We start from the raw sequence: 26,290 nt of genomic DNA, 5'->3' as shown, positions 1-26,290 counted from the left end.
CAGCTCACAGAGGTGATGCTTCACAGGGTTTCAGCTGATAGCTAGAGCTGGATGTGGAAATGTGGAGCCCACATTTTCTTGATTCCCAGTCTAGGGGTCTTCCCATTGGTGCTGACTGCAGCTCCTGACAGAAAAGCATACTTCATAGGCCCCAGGGGGAAGCCAGTTCACAGCACTTGGTTTAAAAAATACAGGGGCGCCTGGGTGGCGCAGTCGGTTAAGCGTCCGACTTCAGCCAGGTCACGATCTCACGGTCCGTGAGTTCGAGCCCCGCGTCAGGCGCGGGGCTGATGGCTCAGAGCCTGGAGCCTGTTTCCGATTCTGTGTCTCCCTCTCTCTCTGCCCCTCCCCCATTCATGCTCTATCTCTCTCTGTCCCAAAAAAAATAAATAAACGTTGAAAAAAAAATTTTTAAAATACATAAAGTACCTCAGTCAGTTAAGGATCCAACTCTTGATTTCAGCTCATCATTCAGTCATGATCTCAAGGTTTGTGAGATCAAGCCCAGAGCTGGGCTTTGCATTGACAGAGCAGAGCCTGCTTGGAGTTCTCTCTCCCTCCCTCTCTGTCCTTTCCTCTCTCTCTCTGTCTCTCTCTCTCTCTCTTTCTCTCTCTCACTCACTCACTTTCAGAAGTAAATAAATAAACTTTAAAAGAAATTATGTCAGAACTACATCCTTCCCCATGTGATATATGTTTACATACATGACTGGTGCACACAGGAATGTTAACCACAGAGCACAGACATGTCCACCACAAACACCGTGTTGTGCATGCCCTCACCCTCAGCACACACACCCCTCTGCCCCTCAGAGTCCCACAGCCCCTGCCCCTCTCTTTGCTGTAAGAGGAACTTCTCTTCATTCATCATTTGCTCTTTGTCCTGTATTTCCAGAGCTTCTCAAAGCTGCAGCACGGAAGCACTTTCCAGTTCTAATCTCATCCCTGTTTGGCATGGCAGAGCTTGGAGTCACAGGGGAAACAGAGGGAAAATCGGTGGTTTCTGAACTCCCTTCTCTGAATATTCCCTGTTGATCATGGCCCTCCTGCCCAGGAAAGGCCTGTCCCATCTGTCATCCACCAGATTTAGCCCACATCCTCTCAGTGTCCCTATACTCTGGACCCATTTCCCTACCCAGAAGAAACTACTTCCATGCTTGGGGATGGGGGTTCCAGAGTTCAGTTTCACAAACACAGCCTTGGCTTATGGGGCAGAAAGTGCAACAAGGGGATTTGGGCCAGACTCAGTAACAATTTCCCAGCACAAGGGATCTGAAGCCTCAGCTTGTGTGAAATTTGGTAAGAATGCATACATGGCCTTCCCAGAGGCCTTCAAGAGACAAGGACTTGTTTTGGACATGTCTGGGTAGTACTGACTAGAGAGAAGTTTACAGTGTGATTCTGGCCATCCCAGCCTCAGAAGGTAGCACATAAAGACTTCTAAAGCTCTAAGGCAGAATTGGTGGAGCCCAGAGTTAGGAACTACAGCCTGGTTACATAATTTCTAAATCCTCGTAGGGGTGTGGAGAGAGTAAGCCTGAACCCTCCACTGTAGGGGCACCCTCCCACCCTTGCTCCACCTCTTTATGGCCCTCTCTGGTCAGAGTAGGGTCTCTGGGCTCTTCCAGTTCAAACCCTGAGTGAAGGCCTGAGAACCCAGTCTCTACCCAGCCTCAGACCCAGGACCCTGATGCCATCCCCCTGTGTGGCAGGGCAGAAACACCCACTGCTCAGGCTACCCAACCCCCACATGCCAAGCACAAACACCCCTTCCTCTTCTGGCCTCCCCACTGCAACCCCATACCACAGCCTGAAACTTGACGCAAATTTACACAAATCAAATCAGAGACATCTTCACCTTTAGGTGAAGTCTTCAGGCTGCCCTGGAAAAGCACACACACATACACATGCACACATGCACCTTCACACATGCAGATACACACACACAGATGCTCACACTCATACACACAGACACATGCTCAAAATACACACATATGTCACAAATATTCTCACATGTATGCAACACAAAAATACATACTAACTCATATATTTACAGACAGGCATACACACCCAAACTTACACACTCCTATGCACTCATCAAACATTCTTGTGCAAATATACACTCTACACTATTCCTGTATTCTAAGGATCCAGTGCTCAGTCCTAGAGAGGATCTCTCTCTATGTGTCCATTTTCATCCTGCTCCCTCGCTGTATCAGGCTGAGAATCTGCTTCAGAAAACAAGCAGCATTGTCTACTCCAGTGAAGTTCTTCCTCTCCTTTCACTTGACTCTTTCTTGCTAATGTAAGTCATCATCCTATCCCCAGGAAACTGTGGGGCTCTCTCCTAACCTTCCCTTCCCTCACTTCTTCAGGGTCTCCATAGTATGTCTCAAATATCTAGGTTCCAGATTCCAGGATTCTGAAGAGGCTTCTAGAGTCTGAGATCAACCCAAGGGCTGCAGAGTGTGAGGATCTCCATGGACTTCAAGGGGAAGGCAGTGGTTCCTGTGATGAGAATAGGCAAAGAACACTTTGGAGCTCAATACACACAGCAGGTGTATAATAAGTGTGAAATGGCCCACTGAGAAGCTGGGCTTAGCGAGGTGAGGGAGGGTAGAGGGGAAGGAATGAGGCTGGACTTATCTGAAGTGTCTGCTCCCCATTCTTTTCCCTTCCCCTCTGGGTCACATGGAGAGAATATGCTTTAAGACAGGCCCTGAGCCTGGAGTCCTCCCCAGTCTGAAGGGGGTGTCCTCCCCTCCATCCACCTCCACTGAGCCCTGCTCAGGACACCGGAACACCCACCCAAAGAGCCCAGCCACTGTACCTCTACCCCACCAGCCACACATATCCTGTCTTCAGCCAGGGGTCCCAAATCTCTGACCCCTCACCTTGCATGCAAGGCTGACTGCCTCCCTTCTGGCAGAATCTTAGGTGACCTCATGAAGCAGCCTGGGCCCCTCCAGTCAATCTACTAGTCTTTAAGCTTTAGGCAGCACCCACCCTTAGCCTACATGATTGATTAACCTTTCCTTGTATAACTATAGATCATTCATCCTTTCCTAGAAAAGAACAGAGCCCTTCTGCACATCATGAAACAGAAATGATGCACAGCACCCATGCACAAAGGAGCCAGACCCCTGTGGGCAACCTCAACGCACCGAGATAACACCTATAGCTGGTACCATCGAGTCTGCACATAATCAAGAAATATTAGGGACCACTGTACTCCCTTTACTGATTAAAGGACATACACTCCTTAAAGAATCTTCAGGCCAGGCAGAAATCTCAGAGTTGTCTACCTTCTGCCCAGGTGGATGGACTCCTGAATAAAGCTCGTATTCCTTTCCAATTAAAACTACTCACTTGTGGGGAACCTGGGTGGCTCAGTTAGTTAAGCATCTGACTCTTGATTTCAGCTCAGGTCATTATCTTATGGTTTGTGATATTGAGCCCTGAGTAGGTCTGTGGGCTGACAGTGCAGAACCTGCTTAGGATTCTTTATCTCCCTCTCTCTCTCTGTCCTCCTCCACTTGCATACTCTTTCTCCCTCTCTCTCTCAAAATAAATATATAAACAGTAGAAAAAATAGTCTCTCTTAAGTATGGATTTTTAGAGCAACAGGCAGCTGAACTTGGGTTTCAGTAACAAATTTTGGTGAGCCAACCAGGAACAAATGCCCCTGTGGTGTTCAGTTTGCCGGGAACCCCAAGGTGGAGTTGTTGGCTTCTACCAAGCCAGGGCCTCATCTTTAGTGTATTGGGCTAATATTTTGGAAGACCACATGAGTTTAGGTGCTCTGGGCTAGTTGGTGTCTGGGAGGGAATCTAAGGGATCTGTCCCTGCAGCTTCCCAGACTATTTTTTGTCTTGGAGAAACTTTCTGCTGATTCCAGACCTATGCTAGCTGCCAATTATTATTTTAGTTTGGAGTAGAAAGGAAAGGAGCATTTGGGGAAGATGAACAGTTCTGGACCAGATATGTCTCAACAGTGCACATTAATGCAAGTTTTTCATTCATGAAGCACTGTGTCTTCTTGTTTTCTTATCCATGTGTTTCCCACTATAAAGGCCCAATTTGGGGAGAAATTGATAGGGAATTGCATAAGTGTCAATTTACTTGGAATTTGGAGCAACTCTGTTTTGGTGTGTGCGGAGAGGTTGTGTTGTGTTAAATTTGTGTATAAGGGGAAATTCCATCTCTATCCCAACATGTAGACAACTGGGCCAAAATTGGAATAAGTGGAAGGAATATTGCCAGTAACCTATGACTAAGAAAAAGATGATTTCCATTGTGACACCACCTTGCCATGTATGTTAAGCTCAAATGAAAGATGGCCATGAAATAGCTCTCTTGGATCTCTTCCTTCCATTGGGTGGCCACCAATAGGGGGTTTTGATTTGGCTCCCTCAGCTTGTCTAAGGAGCCCTGTGGTTCAGTCAGTGGAACTCTGCCTTTGGGGCAAAAGCCAGAAACTAGGAAGCCATTTCATTTATTCAGTCAAGCACCAACTTTTGGGGAAAAGGAATGCCAACAGAGGCATTCTGCACTTCATGTAGTCATGGTTTTGTTTCTTCTGTGTTCTTTTTGAACTTTTGTCCAGGAAGATGGGAATACTCCTTTTATTCAAAAATTAGGACATATTTTGAATAAATAGTGTAGAGGACTTGGGGCACCTGGGTGGCTCAGTCAGTCAAGCCTCCAGCTCTTGAATTTGCCTCAGGTCATGATCTCATGGTCATGAGATTGATCCCCACATCACCTCTGCACTGAGTGTGGATCCTGCTTGAGATTCTCTCTCCCTTTCTTTCTGCTCCTCCCCCTGCCTCTCAAAATAAACAGGTAAACATTTTGAAAAAAATAGTGCATTGGAGTTAAAAGCACTCAGACAAAAACCTTGTTTTGCAGGAGGGAGAGACAGGAGACCAAAAGAATAAAGGAATTTTAGATTTGCATCTCCCTCTGGCCTTTCAGGATGCATCCTCGGTCCTCTGCTTCCTCATTCCCCCCTTCCTCCCCTTCCTTCTCCCCCTCCTCCTCCTCTTCCTCCTCCTATTTTGGCACCACCGTTGGCATGTTGTACATAAATGACTCCATCCTAGCTGCCTGGGACCCAATAGGGTTCTGTTCTTCCTATCTTCACTATCACAGAGAAAAAAGCACCCCAACATGTTGAGCCCCTTCCTTATAAGACTTAAACTAATTCCCTCCCAAATCAACATAAAGAAGTCTACAGAATCTCCTGGACTTAAACCACCAATCCAGATTTCCCCATAGGTACCCCCAGGTAAAAATTGACAATGGGGAACAAATTAATTGACTTTTGGTGGCGACACGTGCAACACATTCTGTATTAAAGCTGATTTAAGTTTATTGGATTAATTAAAATAGACACATCTTTAGAGTTATCAGCATTAAATATAAAACTTTTATTCTACTGAGGTTTAATAAAGGTCAAATGAGCTCCTGTTATTTCTGTTGCACTTCGCCAGCTGAAAGCTGACTTAAAATGATGGTTAATTGTGTCTGTCTCATAGTTTTCATGGGTAATTGGTAAGAACAACCAGGCTGATTAAATAAAAAGGTTTATAGCTTGGGGTGCCTACGTGGCTCAGTCAGTTAAGCATCTGATTCCTGATTTTGGCTCAGGTCATGATCCTACAGTTTGTGCGATCCAGTCCTGCATCTGGCTCTGCACTGATAATGCGGAGCCTACTTGGGATTCTCTCTCTCCTTCACTCTTTTCCCCTCCCCTGATCATGCATTTTCTCTCTCTCCCTCTCTTTCTCAATAAACAAATGAGCAAACAAAGAAACTTTAAAAAAGGGCTTATAGTTTTCAAAATCTTTGGTAAACTGAAACTTTAAAGTTGTGCTAAATTAAATGATAAATTGGGTTGAATCCATTGGACATTTAAGTCTTTTCCAGAAAGGATAGAACACTACAAGATTGGTTACTGAACATGGTTTACCTGCTTTGGCTTCTTATTGCAGAGAAACTGAAGCTACCTGGGTCTGTTAGTAAACGTGCTTTGTGCTTTACTAAAAGATTATACTATGGAGAAGCACATGTTTCTAGAAATTATGAAATGTGTTCATAAATTTCCAGCCTAAAGAATTCTTGTGAAACAGACAGTTCACAATTGACTACTGCTTAATATTCTCTGGAGATTAAGGTTTCTAAGTGTTAAAATTCTGCTAAATGTCATCAAGACTGATATAAATGATAAGGAAATCAGTTCAGTATGTAGGAAATTTGACGTGTAAGGAAAGTATAAGAAATGAGAATACATGTTTGTTGAGGTAAAACAAAGTAATCTTGTCTTAAAATGAGACTGTTATGTAGAAACAAAAAGCTTAGGGCAAAATCTGAATGAGAAAAAAATTTGTAGAAGGTTTGTGAAGGAAAGGCTTTGGAAAAGAATTTTATGTGTGGTCAGGACTGACTCAGACTGGAAGAAAAAAAAGTTACAGAGAGGGAGTGAAATGTATTTTGAAAGTACACTGGTATAAAATTGAAATATGCTTTACTCTCTGTTAAAAGACAAAGTTTTCAGTTTGTTCTCCATATTTATGAGTCTCTTCTGTTTTGTCACCCTCCTTGTCTACTCCTGAAATTATTTTTGCACTATATGCTAACTAATTTGGATGTAAATTTTTAAAAATAAATAAATAAATAAATAAATAAATAAATAAATAAATAAAATAAAAGACAAAGTTTTCTTGGATTGTTGGTCTGCTTTTGCTAAAGAATTGTAAACATTTTTTCATGTGTCGGTTGGCCATCTGGAGGTCTTCTCTGGAGAAGTGTCCATTCATGTATTTTGTCTATTTCTTCACTGGATTATTTGTTTTTTGGGTGTTGAGTTTGATAAGTTCTTTATAGATTTTGGATACTAAACCTTTATCTGATATATCATTTGCAAATATCTTCCCCCATTCTGTCGGTTGCCTTTTAGGTTTGCTGATTGTTTCCTTCACTGTGCAGAAGCTTTTTATGCTAAGTGAAATTAGTCAGTCAGAGAAAGACAAAAATCATATGACTTAACTCATATGAGGACTTTAAGAGACAAAACAGATGAACATAAGGGAAGGGAAACAAAAATAATATAAAAACAGGCAGGGGGCAAAACAGAAGAGACTCAAATTTGGAGAACAAACTGGGGGTTACTGGAGGTGTTGTAAGAGACAGGACAGGCTAAATGGGTAAGGGGCACTAAGAAATCTACTCCTGAAATCATTATTGCACTATATGCTAACTAATTTGGATGTAAAATTTTAAAAAGAAAAAAAAAAGAAAAAAAAGAATTGTAAACAAAGTTGTTGTTTTTTCTTTTCTTTGTTTCCTCAGAAAACCAAGCTTTCTATGTTTTGTTTTATTGGATCTTTTATTACTTAAGAGATCTAAGTCTTTTCAGTACTAAAGGAGCTAAGATTTGCTAACAACTATAGACTTCCGTAGACTCTCTTACTGCCAGTTTGGTTAAATACATAATTAAATACTAAGTTTTTCAATGATTTGTAATCCTATTTAGATATGTGCTTTGAACTTTCTGAGGTTTTGAACAAACTTCCCAAGATTTGCATTCTAAATGAAACCTTTTCCACTAATTAGGCTTGTTCATTTTTTATGTTAAATTATATGGGAAGCATCATACAACAAAATGATGATAAACCTTCTTAGGTTGTACTCTATGGGCATATGCTAGAACTTCTCTAGAAAATATATTGAATTTCTGAAGTTATAATATGCCCTGGTATAGAGTCAACACTTGACATTCAAGTAATTATAATGTTGTGTGTCACAGAAATGACAAGATTTTCTTGTCAACTGTATTGTTAGTGAATTTTCAGCAGATCTTGAATCATGTCTATTTTTGAATCTTGTCACTTATTGTTTTGAGCTCTTGAAAAATGTGTTTCGCTGTCAATGAGATTATTGAAAAGAACTTTTGACAAATACAAGATTTTGATATCTTTAAAATCATAAAACTAAAGTGGTTAATACTTTCTGGTACTAATGGAAAAGCTGCATTCAAACAGAACAAGTATTAGTAATGTGGGATTGAATGAAATGAGGAATATGGTTATAGTTTTTAGGACTCTCCTTTGAAACATTGCTGATTCTCTAATGTTGGCTTTTCAAGATTTAAGGAAACTTTCTCTTAAGGTATCTATGACTTACAGAAACATGACAAAATATTCTTGTGAACAAATTGAAACGTTTAAATTTCTCTCTAACTGAACCCTCCAGAGTTCAGAAACTGTGAGTGGTCTTTCTTTCATGGCAATTGCAGTTGTTTACATAACTTTAATAAGAGTGTACTCTCCTTGTAACAAGACACCATTGGAAAAATTGGTTACTTTACCAAGGCTTTGATTAGAATGTCATGTTTGAGAGAGACATGTGCAGACTCAGATATGACCAGACAGCTTAAAGGAACTAAGGTTGACTTTATGGAGCCAATAAAGCCCCTTGGAAATGTTGGCCAGATACCTTGCTTATGGAGCTCCAGGCAGCCTTACCAGGTGAGGAAAGAATGTCACTTCCTGGAAGGTGCAGGAAACTTCTGTATATTTGAGGGACCTCAAGAAGAGGAATTCATCCAAAACTACAGGTATTGTAGGCAAGTCTGATGGTAGGTATGTGTCTTGGCTTCTGTCCTTGAGAGGCTATTGAAAGTTCAATCTAGAGATCCCTTATGAAAAGTTCAAGCAAAGCACGTTTGAAAGAATCTATAAGGTCAATCACTATTCTTGCTGAGCTTATGTAACTTATTAGGCCAATTTTGTTAAAATTGGGTTGTTTTTCAAGAGAATTAGTCTTTCTTTGGCTATCTTTCAAAATGAGGATGATTTACATCAAGACAGAATGGTATTGGCATAAAAACAGACACATAGACCAATGGAATAGAATAGAAACCCCAGAACTAGACCCACAAAGTATGGCCAACTAATCTTTGACAAAGCAGGAAAGAACATCCAATGGAAAAAAGACAGTCTCTTTAACAAATGGTGCTGGGAGAACTGGACAGCAACATGCAGAAGAATGAAACTAGACCATTTTCTTACATCATTCACAAAAATAAACTCAAAATGGATAAATGACCTGAATGTGAGACAGGAAACCATCAAAACCCTAGAGGAGAAAGCAGGAAAAGACCTCTCTGACCTCAGCTGCAGCAATTTCTTACTTGATACATCCCCAAAGGTGAGGGAATTAAAAGCAAAAATGAACTATTGGGACCTCGTGAAGATAAAAAGCTTCTGCACAGCAAAGGAAACAATCAACAAAACTAAAAGACAACCAACGGAATGGGAAAAGATATTTGCAAATGACATATCGGACAAAGGGCTAGTATCCAAAATCTATAAAGAGCTCACCAAATTTAAATTAAAAAAATATTATTATAATATTAAAAACAACACACACACACACACAAATCAAATAAACGATTAGAGATGCTAGGTGTGTTTTGGTCTGGGTGTTGAAATGGGCTTCCTTTACATAAGTGGATTCATGCAATATTTTCCTTTTGTGGCCAGCTTATTTCACTTAGCATAATATATTGAAGGTTCATTAATTGTAATATGTGTCATAATGTCCTTCCTCTGTAAGGATGAATAATATTACATTGTATATATATCCCACACCTTGCTTATGCATCCATCCACTGGTAGGCATGTGGGTTATTTCACCTTTTGGCAGTTTTGAGTAATGCTATTATGAACATGGGTTTGAAAATATCTTTTCGAGTCCCTGCCTTCAATTCTTTGGGCTGTATACCTAGAAGTGGGATTGCTGGATCATATGGTAATTGTGTAGGTAATTTTTTGAGAAATCATCATACTTCCAGCAGTGCAAAAGTGTCCCACTTTCTCTACTTCCTCGCCAACACTTGTTATCCTCTGACTTTTTTTTAATAGCGGTCACCTTAACGGGTGTGAAGTGATACTAAGAGGTTATTTTGAAGAATAAAAAGGAGGCCTGTGGGCCAGGACAGAGTGAGTGAGGGGGTAGCAGTAGGGGATGAGGCCAGAGAGAAAGCAGGAAGCCTGATCCTTCAGGTAGGGTCTGAGAGTTACTGTGAGGACTTTGGCTGTTTGACTCTGGGTGAGATGGAAACCCTAGAAAAAGTGATAGATTCATAGGTTGCCCACTGATTTTCCTGTTCTGTGAACTAAGTACTGTGTTCTCAGGCTAGGGAAAGGCCTCCTCCAGAGTTTGAAAACAAGGTGTGGAGACAAGTTTTGCAGAGTTCTCAATAGAGGTCTGGGGCTTCTGACAACACCATGAGGGCTGAATAAGCTGTGTTCTTGCCTCTGCCTGTCTCTACATGCCAAATCAGAGATACCATATAGCCACCTATGGAAGAATAATGTGACAGACTGTTTTCACGGAAGCTGTTCACTTTCTAGAGTATCTCTAGGCAGGAGTCCATCACTTAAATATCAAACAAAAGGGGCACCTGGGTGGCGCAGTCTGTTAAGCGTCCGACTTCAGCCAGGTCACGATCTTGCGGTCCGTGAGTTCGAGCCCCGCGTCGGGCTCTGGGCTGATGGCTCAGAGCCTGGAGCCTGTTTCCGATTCTGTGTCTCCCTCTCTCTCTGCCCCTCCCCCGTTCATGCTCTGTCTCTCTCTGTCCCAAAAATAATAAATAAACGTTAAAAAAATATATCAAACAAAAGTCATTTTAGTGTCATTCACTCTTTTAGTTTTTTTTTTTTTCCCACCGTACTATAGATAATCAAGAGCTGACATGCACATAAAGGGAGTTTGTTTTCTAGATCTAGGTTAAATTAAGGACTGCAAAGACAGGGGTAGATGGACTCTCAGAAAGGGGACAGGAACCATGTGCATCAGGCACTCACAAAGCCTTGCAGAATTAAATAGAGGAATATAGTCCCAAGCCCCAGATGCCTCAGGAAGGACAGTCAGAAATGTCTGAGGTGCTCAGAGCTGAAGAGAGATGGCCCACAAAGAAAGCCTGAAACCACATTTCTGAGAGGCATAGAGTACCCGTCATAATTTCACTTCCCCTCAGGACAGGAATGAAAGCTCTACATCAAAATGAGAAGTCCGAGGAGTTATACACATCCTCAATAACAAATAGGGTGGAGAGAATGGCCAAAAACCACTGTTTATAAATGTTAGAAAATACACCTTGCATGTGTGGGAAGTGGGGGAGATGTAGGGTAGAGAAGGAGAGAATTATGGGTTATCCCTGATGGGAAAGGAGGAAGCAGAAATCGATATTCACTATGACAGTCTTAGGATTCAAATGGGGGTTAGTGAAGGGAAGTATAGTAAAATATGGAAACATAAATAACTAATTTTTCTCAGCAAGGAAACAGGCCATGCACTCCTAGATTTTGTGTGCTGTGTTACTCTCCAGCTGAGGATCACCTTATTCATCTTCCACTCTCAACATAGTATCATCACCACCCACCCCCAGGGTAGAGACTCCACAGCTTGCCTTACATCATAGTCTCATCTCATTTCCTCTCTCTGTGAGATCATTACAGAGGTCCCAGGTTACCTTTAACTCTTCAAACATATGATAAAACAGGACTAGGATATAGGAGAAGTCTGCTCTTCCTTCTTTTCTCAAGTATAAAAAAATAATAGACCTAAATGGCAGTGAAAGTCTTGGGTCATTCATTCGTTCATTCATTCATTCAAAAAATATTAGGCACCTTCCAATTGCCCATACTAGCGTTTGATATTACAAGCACAATGTGGAGGAAAAATGCATGTTCCCTTCCTATATGGCACTCATTGTCTTTAACATGTTCTTATGTAATATTTGTGCCCTGAATGTGTAACCTGAATCTGATGATAAAAATGATCAGTCTACAAACACTTTCTACAGAAAGTTCACTTTCTATGAAAGAACTCACCTGTGCTGTTGAAAACTGTCCATATAAGGAATGACAGGCTGAGGGACTGTTGCAGATTAAAGGAGAATAAAGAGACGTGACAATGAAATGCAATGCAAAACCCTGGATTGAACCTGAATCAGGGAGAAACATTCTACCTAAAAATGCACAGTTAGTAAACTGAATAAGGATCATATTTTACACACACACACACACACACACACACACACACACACACACACACACACCATTAGAGTAGGCAAACAAATATGTCAAAGTGTTAACAGTTGCTCAATCTTGGTAAAAGACAAATGGGTGTTAATTATACTATTCTTGCAACATTCTGTAGGTTTGATATTTTCAATCTAAAAAGGTAGGAGGAATAAAAGAATGTCTGAGCAGTAAGTGTTATGGATTCTCCTTCTCTGAATGTCCTTTACAAACAAGCTTGTCATCACCTTTGGTTGGAGCCAATTCCTACCCAGAATGTTCTAGCCACAAATCAGGACCTTTATATCAGAATAGTAGGTAATATAGAACTCCCTTGTCTTTGATATACAACCAAAATTGTCAGAAAGAAAAATGCCTGGAAAGAAATCACAATCTTGGCTCATGTTAGTATGGTTGTAAAAATTCCATAGTCTTATTGTCATTTCGTGGAATTAACACAAACTAATAAACCAAATCCCTAGACTTGAAATCTGGAGGCATTGGGAAACATGTGCAGAGGCTGAAGGCAGAGAAAAATGGTATCTGGCAAATAGGGGTATGATGTATATGTGCAAGGTTTAGAGATATATGGAGAGAGGGTAAGAAAAGAACCAGATTTGTTGAGCTGTGAGTAATGTACACATTTATCCCAATAACAGCCCAATGGCATAGGTATTATTATTCTACTTTAAAGGCTGAGAGACTGAGAGAACTGTACCCAGCTCATATAGCCAGTATTTGAACTTGGAATATGAACTTGGCTCTTTGTTACTTCAAAGGCAGCACCCTACCTCCACAAAGAATCAAGACTCTAGGGCATGGCTATTAAGGGAATATTTGACCCAGTTCTTATTTTTGTGCCCAGGTTACCCTATGCCAATGTCTTCCTTCTCCTCTCAAATACATACTTATGGGACAGAGTTAGAATTACCGGGACCATTAAATCTGAAAGCTACATCTAAACCATGTCTTGCTGAAATCCAAACCTAATCTAGGGCCAAAATGTCTCCAGACTATTCTTTTAGATGCCAAGAGAGATGCCAAAGCATCCCTTAGCCTACTGCAATAGTTCCCAGATATGATTTTACAGCTAATTGTAATTCCTGCCTGAAACTTCAGCCCATGCCCATTTGTTTAGGGCTTAGTGGAAATAGAGGATAATAGATCCCTAAATGGCAAATATAAGTCCCCCTCCTGAGACTTCTTTCATAATCCTATTTCTTTATCATTCTATTCCAAATATTTTCTGGTCACTGCCTCATACTTAAGAACAAAAAGATCTATCAGTAGTGCAGTTAGAGAGTGTTAGAGAAAATAATGAAACCTTGATTCTCATTATGTAAAGGAAGATGGGGTGGGGAGCAGACATTTTCTAAAATGGGAGCTCAATGGCAGAAAGATGGTTACAATTTTCCTGATAACCTAAATAACTATAGGTTTGCCCTTCCCAAACCTCAGCCAACATCTGTGGCTTCCAGATGCTACCAGCTTCCACCATTAGGAAAAAATATGTCATAAAGAACAGCCCCAACTGGGACAAAGGAGGGTAGGAAGCAGGTGTCAGTTTAATGAGGATAGTTTTAAAAAAATGTTTTTAAGCTTCCTAATTCACCTGGCCATTTGTTCTCCAGTCTTGGCTTCCAATCAAAATAGACTGGGAATGGTTTCCAGAGAATGGCAATTTTCTGTTTATCCTTAATCCACAAGAACAAGTACCAGAAAAATTACAGCTAGCCCAGTCACTCCAAAATATTATTAACCCCATTCCAGAGCTAAAATAGCAGGGTGATTCTAGTGAAAAGGATTTTAGTTATGTCAGATTGATCATTCTGGCTTGGTTGTTGACAACCAGAGACCTGGCCTAGTATAATATATATTACCCATTTTGCCCCTTATTTGTGACCAACTCTGAGCTCCCAGCACAGAGTATGTTAGTATTTATTAGTCACCAATAGAAAGAATCACAAAGACCAATGGACATCAGGTATCGGTAAGACCTCCTTGTCTATTTTTTGATATCCTCATTATTTTTTTTAAATTATTAATGAATCGCGGAGCAGAGTCGCGCAGTGGAAGCGTGCTGGGCCCATAAATTATTAATGAATAACTTAAGGTAAGGAATAATCAGTATTCTGAACATGCTGTAAGTATAGGAAGATCAACAGAAAAGATAAAGGATTGCCTCTATATGTTAGTTTCAATAGGAAGAAAACCCCAAATATGTCCAGAAATAAAGGAATTAACAAACTAGCCTTTAGGAATCCTGATATTTTTCAGGGAAATTGCATAAAAATTTGTAATAAATCTAAGAAATTCCAAGTGAATTCATTAGTTTCATATATTTGGGGATCACCAACCTTACCCTAAATTCAATTCAGCTGACATGAAGTCACTTAGACATTTAGCACCTTGTCCACACTAGACCCTACCTAGTAGGTTTCTATGGCTTTCAAATACTGCATATCTAGGGCCAGCCTCATGCCATACTCCCTGATACCCCCTCTCAGTCCATAAATTTTGTAACTCTGAACAATGAGATCCTCACAGCTGTCACTCAGATTCACCCAGCAGCCATCAGAGAGTGCTGCTTTTGAAGTAGGATAAAGCCCTAATTCACATTCTTCCTGATCACTACATTCAGCAGGTAACTGAAGTGTGACTATTCTCTACCCTCCTGGAAAAAATAACACTTTGTTTAAGTTTTAAACACACACACACACACACACACACACACACACACACACACACACACCCCTGAGTTTCCTACTCTGTATCAAATCCAAACTTCTAAGATTGTATTTCCAGGGTTTTATTTTCACTGTTCTTATAGCACTTACTCCTACTACTAAACTTTTCTGTGGCTCCTGCTTGAACAGGACAAATCTTTCTCCACACATGCACATCTTGTTGTCATTGGCAGCAGCCCTCATAAATTGTCCTTCTTTTCCTAGAACAAACTGTTTCCAAACCCTGTTCAATATGACCCTCCTTCTGGAAGCTTCTTTGTCCACACCTATAAATAGATATATGATCTCTCCAGTGTGCTCTCTTTGACCCCTGTTCTCCCCTCACTAATCTCCAGTGGTAAACTCACTGGCGTAGAACTTTGCATTGGAAGAAAGACCAGTTAGAGAATATAAGTAGTACTTGTCGAGGTGGAGCTGAGGAGCAGAGTTTCTGCCTGATGATGCCCTCAGCTTGCCTTTCCTTCCCCAGCTGAATCCTGAGGTACAAAGAATTAACTGGCCACAGCCAAGGAAGTACCTCAGGATCTACAGCCCAGTTTAGTGGTGTCAGAGACCTGACACAAAAACTAAGGCCCAAGTTTCCTTCACCACAACAAAGTTAAAGCACAAAGGAAGTAACCAAAGTCAACTGATCATGGTTTGCACCAGTGTCATCCCCTGAGGTGAGACAACTGAACAGACAGACAACACAGAATCTTATTACTTCCACCATTGTAATTTATTTGGAAAACAAGTCACCTGGTGTTTTGACATTAGGCAAAATGACACAATACTCAAACTGCAATAACTACATTTAAGGCTAACCTGCTTAAGAGAGGAGTGGGAATATAGTCAAATCATTGACTGGTGTGTAGAATAGGACTTCACTTCATTCAGGAGAATAAGGAAGTATCCATGAAATGCCCTTATAGTGTATAGTGTAAGCTCCCAGAGAAAAGAATGTCCTGTATTTGCTACCATTTTTCTTGTACTGTCTATAAATAATTACACAGTTGGGTTCTATGTACTTGGGTAGGGTCTAAAGTGAGAAATTGGATGGCTTCCCAAGCTGAAACCACAAAATGTTTCTAAGTGAGAAAGTCTGGGTTCAATTTATTAAAGATCAGATTTCAACTAAGAATAAATAAATACACAAATTCCAAATTAGAAAATCCATGCACCACACTGGTTCTTTGTGCAAAAGAACTCAAGGAAATGCAACATTCCCCCATAATTATCAACACAATCAACATTACCCCCAAATCATCATGCACTCGGTTACACACAGTGCAAGATAATGATGGAAAAAAGAGAATTCACTCTCTGGGAATGTACAATAGAGGCTTTTTGTGAACAACTCATAACTTTCCAAAATACGTAAAAGATACATAAACTGAACTAGGAAGGGTATTTAAAGCAAAAAGTAACAGTCAACACAAGGGCATGTCAAGATCACAGAGGGCTTCCTACTTGATGGAAGGTAAGAGTAGGAAGGACCACATTTTCCACTGGCGGCAAGAAAGTGAGTAACTTGATGAGGTCCCGATAGTTTATTTTTCTTTTTATTTCCCTTGCCTCTGTAGACAGGTCAAGTAAGAAGTTGCTGCAGCCGAGGTCAAAGAGGTTGCTCCTTGTTTTCTCATCTATGGTTTTGATGGTTTCTTATTTCACATTTCGGTCTTTGATCCATTTTGAATTTATTGTTGTTTATGGTGTAAGAAAGTGGTCCAGTTTCATTTTTCTGCATGCTGCTATCCAGTTGTCCCAGCACCATTTGCTAAAGAGACTATCTTTTTTACACTGAATACTCTTTTCTGCTTTGTTGAAGATAGTTGGTTTTACACACACACACACACACACACACACACACACACACACACATTTCTGGGTTCTATATTCTAGTCTATAGATCTATGTGTCTGTTTTTGTGCCAACACTACACTGCTTTCATGATTACAGCTTTGTAATACAGCTTAAAGTCTGAAGTTGTGGTGCCTCCAGCTTTGGTTTTCTTTTTCAATATTACTTTAGCTATTTGGGGTCTTTTGAGGTTCCATAAAAAATTTAGGATTGTTTCTTGTAGCTCTAAATGTCCACTGACTGATGAATGGATAAAGATGTGTGTGTGTGTGTATGTATATGTATATGTGTATGTGTATACATATGTATACACATACATATGTATACATATACACATATATATGTATATATACATGTATATATATACACACACACGCACACACACACACATGCACACACAATAGAATACTACTTGGTGATGAAAACAAATGAAATCTTGTCATTTGCAACAATGTGGATGAAACCAGAGTGTAATAAGCAAAATAAGTCAGTCAGAGAAAGACAGATATCATAAGATCTAACTCATGTGCAATTTGAGAAACACAACAGATAAACATAGGGGAAGGGAAGAAAAATTAAGATAAAAACAGGGAGGCAAACCATAAGAGAATCTTAAATACAGAGAACAAACTGAGGGTTTTAAGAGAATCTTAAATACAGAGAACAAACTGAGGGTTGCTGGAGGGAAGGTGGGTGGGGGAAGAATGGTTAGATGGGTAATGGGCATTAATGAGGAAACTTTTTGCAGTGAGCACTGGGTGTCATATGTAAGAGTTGAATCACTGGGTTTTACTTCTGAAACCAAGACTACACTGTATGTCAACTAACTTGAATTTAAATTTAAAAAAAATGAGTATCTTTTGTGCACCATGGGTGAGCCTGAGAAGCCTCATGGAAGAAGTGGAAATTACCCCACGCTAGCAATATGTGTAACTGTTTCCCAGGAAAATATCAGTTCAAGTTACATCTTCAGTGTGGCCAGGATCCAAAGCTTAGAGCCTCTTTCAGGCTTTCCTTCCATGCTCCCCCACCAAAAACACAAAACAAATTCCAAAACACCTTAAACCAGTAAATTCAGCTTGCCAAACTAAAGAGATCCAGGTAAATATTTGTTACAGATATGAATACAGATCTAGATGTAAATGTAATAACAATAACAACAACAATAATAATAATTCTCAGTCTTGGTCTGTACCGAAGAGGAAAACAGAGAGAAACCATTTCAGTAGTAATAAATGTGTAACTTTTTCCCTGGGGAAACATAGCTTTCCTGAAAAGTTGGCAAGAAATCTGAAGTAACCAAATTCAGCTCATAATAAAGAAAATAAATATCAATCTTATCTCCCAAGAGTCTTCAGAGAAAAACTTCACCAAACAGATCACTTACCAGGCATCCTCCATCTATAACCTTACCTTGCTCTGTATTCATTTTGCATGTTACCTGGAAGAAGATTTTGTATTCCTTTCTAAAATAAAAAATCCTTAAGGTACAACCTACTCAATTATCACTCAATAATGCTGCAAACCCTAATTCTGCAAGTAAACATTACTATGTGCAACCAAAATTTGAACTAGAAAGCATGGCAGTCTCCAAACTGTCTGCTCATTAGACCAAGAAGAAACACAGCCACCTCCTCCAACTCACCTACCTACATTACTACCGCTAGCACTACCCCTCTCAAACCCTCTCCCAGTCTGGCAGAGGCAGAATTCCAAGTCAGTGAAAACCCATCATGATGAAAAATAACATGCTCCAGGCCAACTGTATGTAGACCAAATCCAACCAGCCAGATGTAGACCAAATCTATGTAGTCATAGAACAAAACATTTTGCTTCCTTCCCATAATACCTATGGATTTCCTGACACATGCAGACATCATACTAGTATCATTGCACCATTATTTATATAAATAATCAGATATCCAGAGCTTCTCTAGAGGCTGTATAGACTCCATATTTTCTAGTATCATTCTTGTATGGTTGTGAACAAAGCAGCTTTTCTTAGTCCCTCTGGGATAACTGTAGAGAAGACAGAGTGAAATGAAATATTTCTCATTCATGATTTTGACACATTTACAGATGTAGTTTCAGTCATAATCCAGTTTTAGAAATTCTTAACATTTCTATCACTCTAAAACATATGATGAACTTGACAAATCAGAAAAGCCTGAGCTTCTACTTCTAGAGGTCTTCAGAAACTAGAAGGGCTACTAGGAAGAATCAGAATTAGAATTTCCAAGCAAGAATCAGAGAGCTGGGAAAATCTGAGAAGGGAGTGCAATTAAGGGATTAGAAAATTATGTGATACATTGATTTCAACAGTGAAATACAATTTTTCCTCTACTTCTCCCTACAATTCTCTACTCCCTTTTCTCAACCTCTAATCCTGTCAACAGAGAACACCTAATAAAAGTACTCAGGTGAAAGCAGTAGAAGAAAATCCAAATGCCTCTCTACCTTATTTTCCAAATTACAGCTGTAACATATGATTCCTTTTGTCTACAATGAACACTGATCCACATTCATTTTTTTTTTCAAGGAACCTTTGGTTTCCCCCCAAAGCCTTCCTTTCCTTGTAAGCAAGAATCTAGAAATCTGTCCAGTGGTCCCAACTATAACTACAGTCCATCTCCACTTTCAGACTAGCAGTTGTGAGTGGTCAGAGGCCGTGGCTTATTCTTCTTTGTACCTCCTCTCATCATGCACCCTCAGTAATACAATGCACACAAGGTGTCTTAGGAAAGGTCGATTATCTCTGGTTATATTCCTTCATATCTTCAAACGTGTCCTTCTGCTCTCCCATGTAAGGATTAAGCTATTTATTTATGTCCTCCCTCAACAGATTTTGCTTGGTTCTTCTCACATCCCTAGGTGGCTGCTCCACATTGTCACCATCTCTCTTGGAAAGTTAATTGTTTTGTTTGTTGTAGGGAAGACACCAGATCATCTGAGTCACATGAAAGTTGTATCATGCCTCTAAGTCCTGAGTTGTTATCTAAATATGGATTTACATCACTTCTCCACCAAGACCCATCTATCTCACCCCAGCTTAGGAAACACAATCTACAACAAAGAGCCTCCACCAACACTTTTCAAGGGACACTGTTTATCCTTCTTCCCTACTTTTTTTTTTCTTATTTCCAGTATGCTTTGTGATTTCAGTGATAATAAAAGAAAAAATGGATGAGGATAAATCAAAAGAATATGATTCAAAAATCATATTTTCAATTCAGAAGATACTTGGTGTAGGAAATTGGCCTTTGCACATGATTTTGCTTAAACTAGGGTTAAAGAGAATCTGCCTTTGGAAACATATAACATGTATCAGTTGATACTGGAGAGAAGTTGCCCAAGAACTGCTAGAGGGAAAGATAAAGACAACACAGAAATAAACATTTGCCACACATAATCAGTAAAATGGGTGTCATGCATGCAGAAGTGTTTTCTTGGCTCTAGTGTTAGGATACAGCCCATAATGTACATGGTGGTTGGGGGGTGTTGACCACCCCCATTTTTTCTATCAACAAATATGCCTATCATATACATAAAATTGACAGATTCAAAGAGAAAGAACAGAGCCATCAAATTTCAAGGTTTATTCAAGATTGACTCATAATATATTTGAGACTTCATAAAAGCCTTCATAAATTGTTTTAAAGATCACTAGGCAGCTACACCCCAAGGGAACATAGGATTCTTTCCTCTTACAACCTGAACTAGCCTATAATCAATGCCTACCACAACTTTTTAAAATTAGATAAGAAAGCCAGGGAGATACCTCCAGCAGCTGTAAAAATAGATATCTAGCTCCTTAAGCTTGGAGCTTGGTGATGGGGAACCACCTTATCACACTGGACCTGCTCTTCTGCAAAGTCCACACCAATGCTCTCCCTAAGAAGATATGATACAGAGACTTTCAGAATATCAAGTGAGAAAGTGTGAAGAAACATGAAGGTGGCAGGAAAGTCAGGTAAAGAATCTTCCTTCATTCAAAGAACATGTCTAAGTAGACTATGTGCTGTGCCCTATGGGAAACACAAAGATGAAGAAACCAAGATCTGCACCAGGTCAGTAAAAAAGGCCAAGAGGGAGGGCAGGGCAAAGAGGTAGGAAGGACTCTGGAGGAGAAGCACCAAGGAATAACCTCCCCTAACTCATATTTTCCTCAGCAGAGCTGAGAACCTCAGTGGTCAGGAGGGGAACAGAGTGTAGGGCTCTAAATCACTCTAACCCCTCAAACCTAGTTGTCTTCCCAAATGCACAAGGCCTCTGGTCTTCACCCTGCAATCCACAGTCTAGCCATGGGGGCTAGAAACCCCACAAGGCTTCCATAGCCAGGTGCATTCCAAGCCCAGCCCTCCTCTCTGGCTCTGTTTCCATTTTCTTGCCAGCTCTATAAAAGGATAAATCACTTACCCATGGACTTGTTCTGCCTCAGAGGGGAAAGACCTGAGAAGAAAGTGCAAGTCAAACCCAGGGAGAGGTAAGGAGCTTGGCAAGCCAGAATCAGGACTTAGATTGGATCTTAGCAGGGGCCCTGGAAGGCAGGCCCTCTAGGAGGTGGGGCCACTGAGGAGGCGGGGTACATGAAAAGGGTGGGAAAGGGTGCACTAGATAGATTAGCTGCAGTCCTGTTGGTAAGCTGGGAGTAGCCAATGGGAGACTAGTGGAGCCATATCTAGGTGCGTTGGTGGAGTGAGGACTTAAATGGGGGGCCTTCGTTGGAGACTTTGTTTGCAAAAGATGTGAATTTAGAAGTAAATAAACTCTCTAGGGTTCTGGGTATGGAGAAAGTCCTGATTGGCAGGAGGAGGTGGGGGGGGGAGCCAGGTGGAGCCCAGCCTGTGGTGATTCAGAGGCCAGTCCCAGATCCAGCTAAAGAGCCCATTCAGCAATTCTTTGAACAAAGATAGGAGCACCGCACCCCCCCACCCCCAGCTGCCTCTTCCAGAATTTCCTACTAGTTTCCTCTATCACCACCATCCATCCCTGTCTCCCCACCCATGTTTTCTATCACTCAAGGAATAAAATTAAAAGAGAGCTGCCTTAAGCTTCACCCTGAGGGATTTCCTGAGACAGTCATTCAGAGTTCATAGCACATTCTAACTGAATATGCATTAAGCATTGTGCTGGAGGAAATAAATGAAAGATATAGTCCCTGCCTACGGAGCTTCCTGCTCTAGACAGTCATAACATCAGACTTCCAAGACCCTGAAATGGTGATCAAAGGAAGGTGCCTCCTTCATCCTATAATGTTAATCCTCAAACAGAGGCAGACTTGTCAGAGATAGAGAAGGGGGGGTGCTACTTAGAGACTGAGGGTTGAATGCACCAATGGTGGGTCGAAGAATCCCTCAAAGGAAAAGAGATGCCACTGCCTCTCTACTTGATAGTGCTGAGGTTCCATTAAACCCTAAATTAGGTTCCTTAAACACTGGGGTGGAGGTGGAGGGATGGGAGAGAAGGGTAGCAGATTTTGTCTCTACCTGACAAAATCTATACTAACTATACTAAGAGAGATTACTGAAATTAGAGTAGAAAGAATTAATTCAGATCTCAGGAAGAACCCCCAACTGAGGAAAACCTACAAATCACATTGACCCTGCCCTAACACATCTTCAGTAGGCATGGACCAAGGGCACTAATTGAGAACTTCTTTCTTTTGTTCCAGGTACTAGGCTGGGTAGTGGATGTGTGGCCCAGCCGGGACTACAGAGCTAAAATTCCTAGAGGCAAAGGAGACAGTCAGGGGTTTGAAGGATGGCTTCCATAACAGAACAGTAGGAGGAGAGCATCTGGATGTTTGATTTGTGTCTGTCCAATAGTTCTAGGCTGCCTTCCCCTTCCTCTGACTGGGATTTTCCCAGATGTGCATCTGCTTGATGGAACGAAGTGTGTAGGGGGAGGGTCTTCCTGTCCTTGCATCTGGTCCCAATGACAATATGTTCCCCTTTCACCCTATGCTACTCACTGCCTACTGGATAGAGAGTGGGTAGCTGGGGAGAAATTGCATGACCCCCAAAATAATCACTAGGTAAAGAAAAGAATGGGTACAGTGTTGGGGAATACAAAGGACACAGAATGGGGCCATAATTCTCTCATGGAGAAAGGGGTACATCATGGGGTGACTTGGTAGTTGTGGCCCCTCCAGGTGATTTCACATGAAGTATCTGAACCTTGATGGGTTGGAGGAGGGAAGAGGTGAAGAGGCAGGGGTGTGAACCAGAGATAGGGGAAGAGGTTGAAAGACATAGAGATAAGAGAAGCAAGGAAGAGAGATAAAAGGTGGGGTAAGAAAGGCAACAGGGATGTGGGGAGACACCAAAAGGAGACAGACAGGAGATGGGCATGGAGAAACTAAAAGGCACACAAGGTGAAACTCATAAAAGTGTGATGGCAAGAGACACGTGAGAGAGTGAGAGATGGAAGCAGGGAGGGAGACAGCCAAAAGGAAGAGCTGAGGGTAGACTCAGTTCTGAAAATCTCAGACCAAAATATGTCTGGAGTCAGAGAAACAGAAAGGTCTATAGACAGGCAGATCTGCCTGACAAAAATGAAGGTTAAAGAAGCAAAATAGGAAGGAAGGACACAAGGTTTCTGGGAGGAGGGGGAGGGAGCAAGAGAAAGAGAGAGAAGGAGGCAGGTGTGGAGCAGGAGGAGGGACCCAGGCCAGGGAGAATACATATATTTGCTTTATGATCCTCTTCAGTCTCACCTGGTACTTGTTGAGCCCCCATACCCTCTCAGGTGCTGCTGGGTGGTAGATGTGTCCAGGAAGCTGATAGGATGAAGCGGCTGACATCACTGCCCCTGACTCCTTCCCATTGCCAACCTGGGGATCCGAAAACCCCTACACGGATATGAAAACTGCCACCCCTACTCTCCCCCAAAATGCTGCAATCAAAAGACCCCTGAGGCCCACCCCTAAACTTATCAGAGTTAATGTAGCTTGGGAAACCAGTGCAAGGGGGAGTGGGGGCAAAGGAGAAAGAGAAACCGAGGCACCAGGCAGGCAAGGATGAAAAACTCTGGAGAAAGTGCTGGGGACAGGACGGTTAGGGATCACATGGAGAAGAGTGAGAAGAGGGTAAGGTCTGGGATGATGTCTGCATTGAGAACTAAATAAGCACCATGCAAAGTATAAGCAACTAACACATTAGTGACTGTCCATTAATTTGGGGTCAACAATGTAGATACCTTCTGAACAGTCATGATGTAGGCCTTGAAGCAGCTCTTCACTAAAGGGCTCCCACAAATATACATATGAAACCCACAAAAGAAGAAACTGAGGCAGAGAACAGTGACTTTGAGGCCAGTGTACATGCTTGAATCTAGGTTTCAATGGACCTGAGATGAAGCAACTAGCCATGGCAAGCTCGATTCTGCCTTTTTTTCCCCCAGGCTTTCCTGGGGCACTGCAAAGCCTGACTTCTCCATCTCCTCTCAGGGCCAGTGGAGACACTAAGAACATTAACTCAAGCAATCTAAAGGAGAGTCGTCCTCCCCACCCCCTTCCCTGACCACCATATTTGAATGTCCCAAAAGCCAGATGTCTGGTTATAGCCAGAGCTCAAGGAGTCTCCTTAGCAGCAAAAAAGAGAGAAGAGAGGGAACCTTGCAGAAAGTCCTGAAGAAAAGATAATGGAGCAAAACCCACCAGGTCCATCCCACCCCACGGACACTTTGAAGTTTAATAAAGTTCAGAATGTCCAGGGCTTCTGTGTAATTAAAGCCAGGAGCTGGGTAATTACATTTCTTCTCCAAGTTCTACCCTTTACCCTCCCTCTTCCCCATGGACACACATCTGATGAAACACACTGAACCAGAGGACTTGAGAAACTGCCTCCACTAAAGAGATGGACTTAATTTTAGGAAAAGGAATTTAGAATACATTTGGAAAGGATTTCCTTAGAGGTAGGGGTGTTAAATGCTAGAACCAGAGAAACATTTACACACACATATACAACCAAAAGGAAAAGGAAAGCCTTCTCTTAGCTGCTATTTCTCTGTCTGTGGGATGGACCTCCAGATGATGTGTCCCATATCAGGAAACAAAATATAGTCTCTCTAAACTTTAGGAAGTTAATTCCTCCCTAAACTTTAGTTAGGCAAACATTCTGAAGAATTACACAGTCTATAAAAGAACCCCAAATCCAGAAGCCTAGTTTGCTGCCCTATCCCCCAAACCTCCCTCTCCTGTTGGATCTCAACCTATCTGCACCTCTCAGTGTCCATTCTTTGGACTCACCCTGTGAACCCAGCCCAGGGGGAAGGAAAGCATCCCAAGGGATGAAAAGACATATCTGGGATGTAAGAAGAGAGACACACAAAACAAGAAACCCTGGGAGAGCATGCATGCATGCATGCATACATGCATAAATAAATAAATAAATAAATAAATAAATAAATAAATAAGAAGAAATGAAACATGTAAGATAATATACTGTAAACAGATCCTTCCAGTGTTGAGGGACATATGGAAGGGAGGATTAACATGGACATGGAGAATACAAAGCAAGATCAAAGACAAGGAAATGCCAGATTCGGAAGCTTGGGGTGCAAAGGGCTTGGGAGACAGGAGGTTGATGTGCTCAGCAGGTCTGGAGAGAATAAGCTGAAAAGATAACAAAGATGTAGATGATTTAAAATGCCTAGTACATTTAGATTTACAAATATTTATAGATGTACACATAAATCTTTACATAAATCTCATTTTATCCTCAGTACCATGCTACAGAAGCAGGTATTAGTGCTGCGATTTTACAGATAATGAAACTAAGGCTCAGAGAGGTTAAGTAACTTGCCTCAAGTCACAGAGCTGGGAAGGGGCATAGCAAAGAATAAAATGACTGCACTGTGGTGCCCCTTCCTGCAGGTTCTGCCCTGGGAAGCACTCAGGCTTGGAGCCTATTGTGTGAGGGAGAAGTTACTCCACAGAGGGCAAAAGACCTGCCTCCTGGGGCCCTTCTCAGCATCCTCTGCCCAGAAGAGCTTGGGCAAGTTTAGACCTCATCTGGGAAGTGGGGAAGTCATACCTTACCCTCTGAAGATAAAAAGCTAAACCAGATTATTTATTGAAGATCTTTGAGCTTTAAAACAGAATTTAATCCATGGAAGTGGTGGGTGAGGGGAATAGCCAGGATAAAGGTTTCAAAGACTTCAGTGTTTCCATTACCCCTCCACACCCCATCTGTGTCTCCCTCTCCCCTTTTTCTGTCTCCTGACCCAAGAGGCTTCTTCCCCACCTGTCTAGGCCCTGGTAGATGTATTCCCCGCCACCCCCCCACCCCTGCCATGGCTCACTAGCCTATGCAGCCCAGGCTCAGTCAGCCTCACAGCATATAAGGACATACCAGAGATGTCAGCCTAACTTCCCAGCATCTTGTCCACCCAGCCCAGAGTCACTGTGGTACAGTGTACATTACTGCCCAATATTACCACTATCAATTCCCACCCCTGGAAAGTGGGCTTTCCAGGTCATCCCAGCCCAAGCTCTCTGCCCCTCTTTCCAGCAGACCCTGCCTCCTCCATCCCTTGCCTCCCTCCCTAACACACTTTTCCCAACACACACACACACACACACACACACACACACACACACACACACACACA

At 41.6% G+C, this 26,290-nt stretch overlaps 2 protein-coding genes across 2 annotated transcripts in view; both read right to left on the bottom strand.

Annotated features, from left to right (window-relative positions):
• Window positions 1-21,913, bottom strand: part of LOC121038833 (cationic amino acid transporter 3-like) — a 124,851-nt gene extending 102,938 nt beyond the window's left edge. The window contains exon 1 of the mRNA XM_040488714.1: window positions 21,095-21,913. The gene's annotated coding sequence lies outside the window, so the exon portion shown is untranslated. The remainder of the gene's footprint in view (window positions 1-21,094) is intronic.
• LOC121038834 (cationic amino acid transporter 3-like) overlaps window positions 1-26,290 on the bottom strand; it is a 104,835-nt gene that overhangs the window by 29,716 nt on the left and 48,829 nt on the right.

Source organism: Herpailurus yagouaroundi, unplaced genomic scaffold, assembly GCF_014898765.1.
Source record: "Herpailurus yagouaroundi ecotype Mexico unplaced genomic scaffold, PumYag 166, whole genome shotgun sequence".
Taxonomy (NCBI): domain Eukaryota; kingdom Metazoa; phylum Chordata; class Mammalia; order Carnivora; family Felidae; genus Herpailurus; species Herpailurus yagouaroundi.
This window is presented reverse-complemented; position numbering and strand designations above follow the sequence as displayed.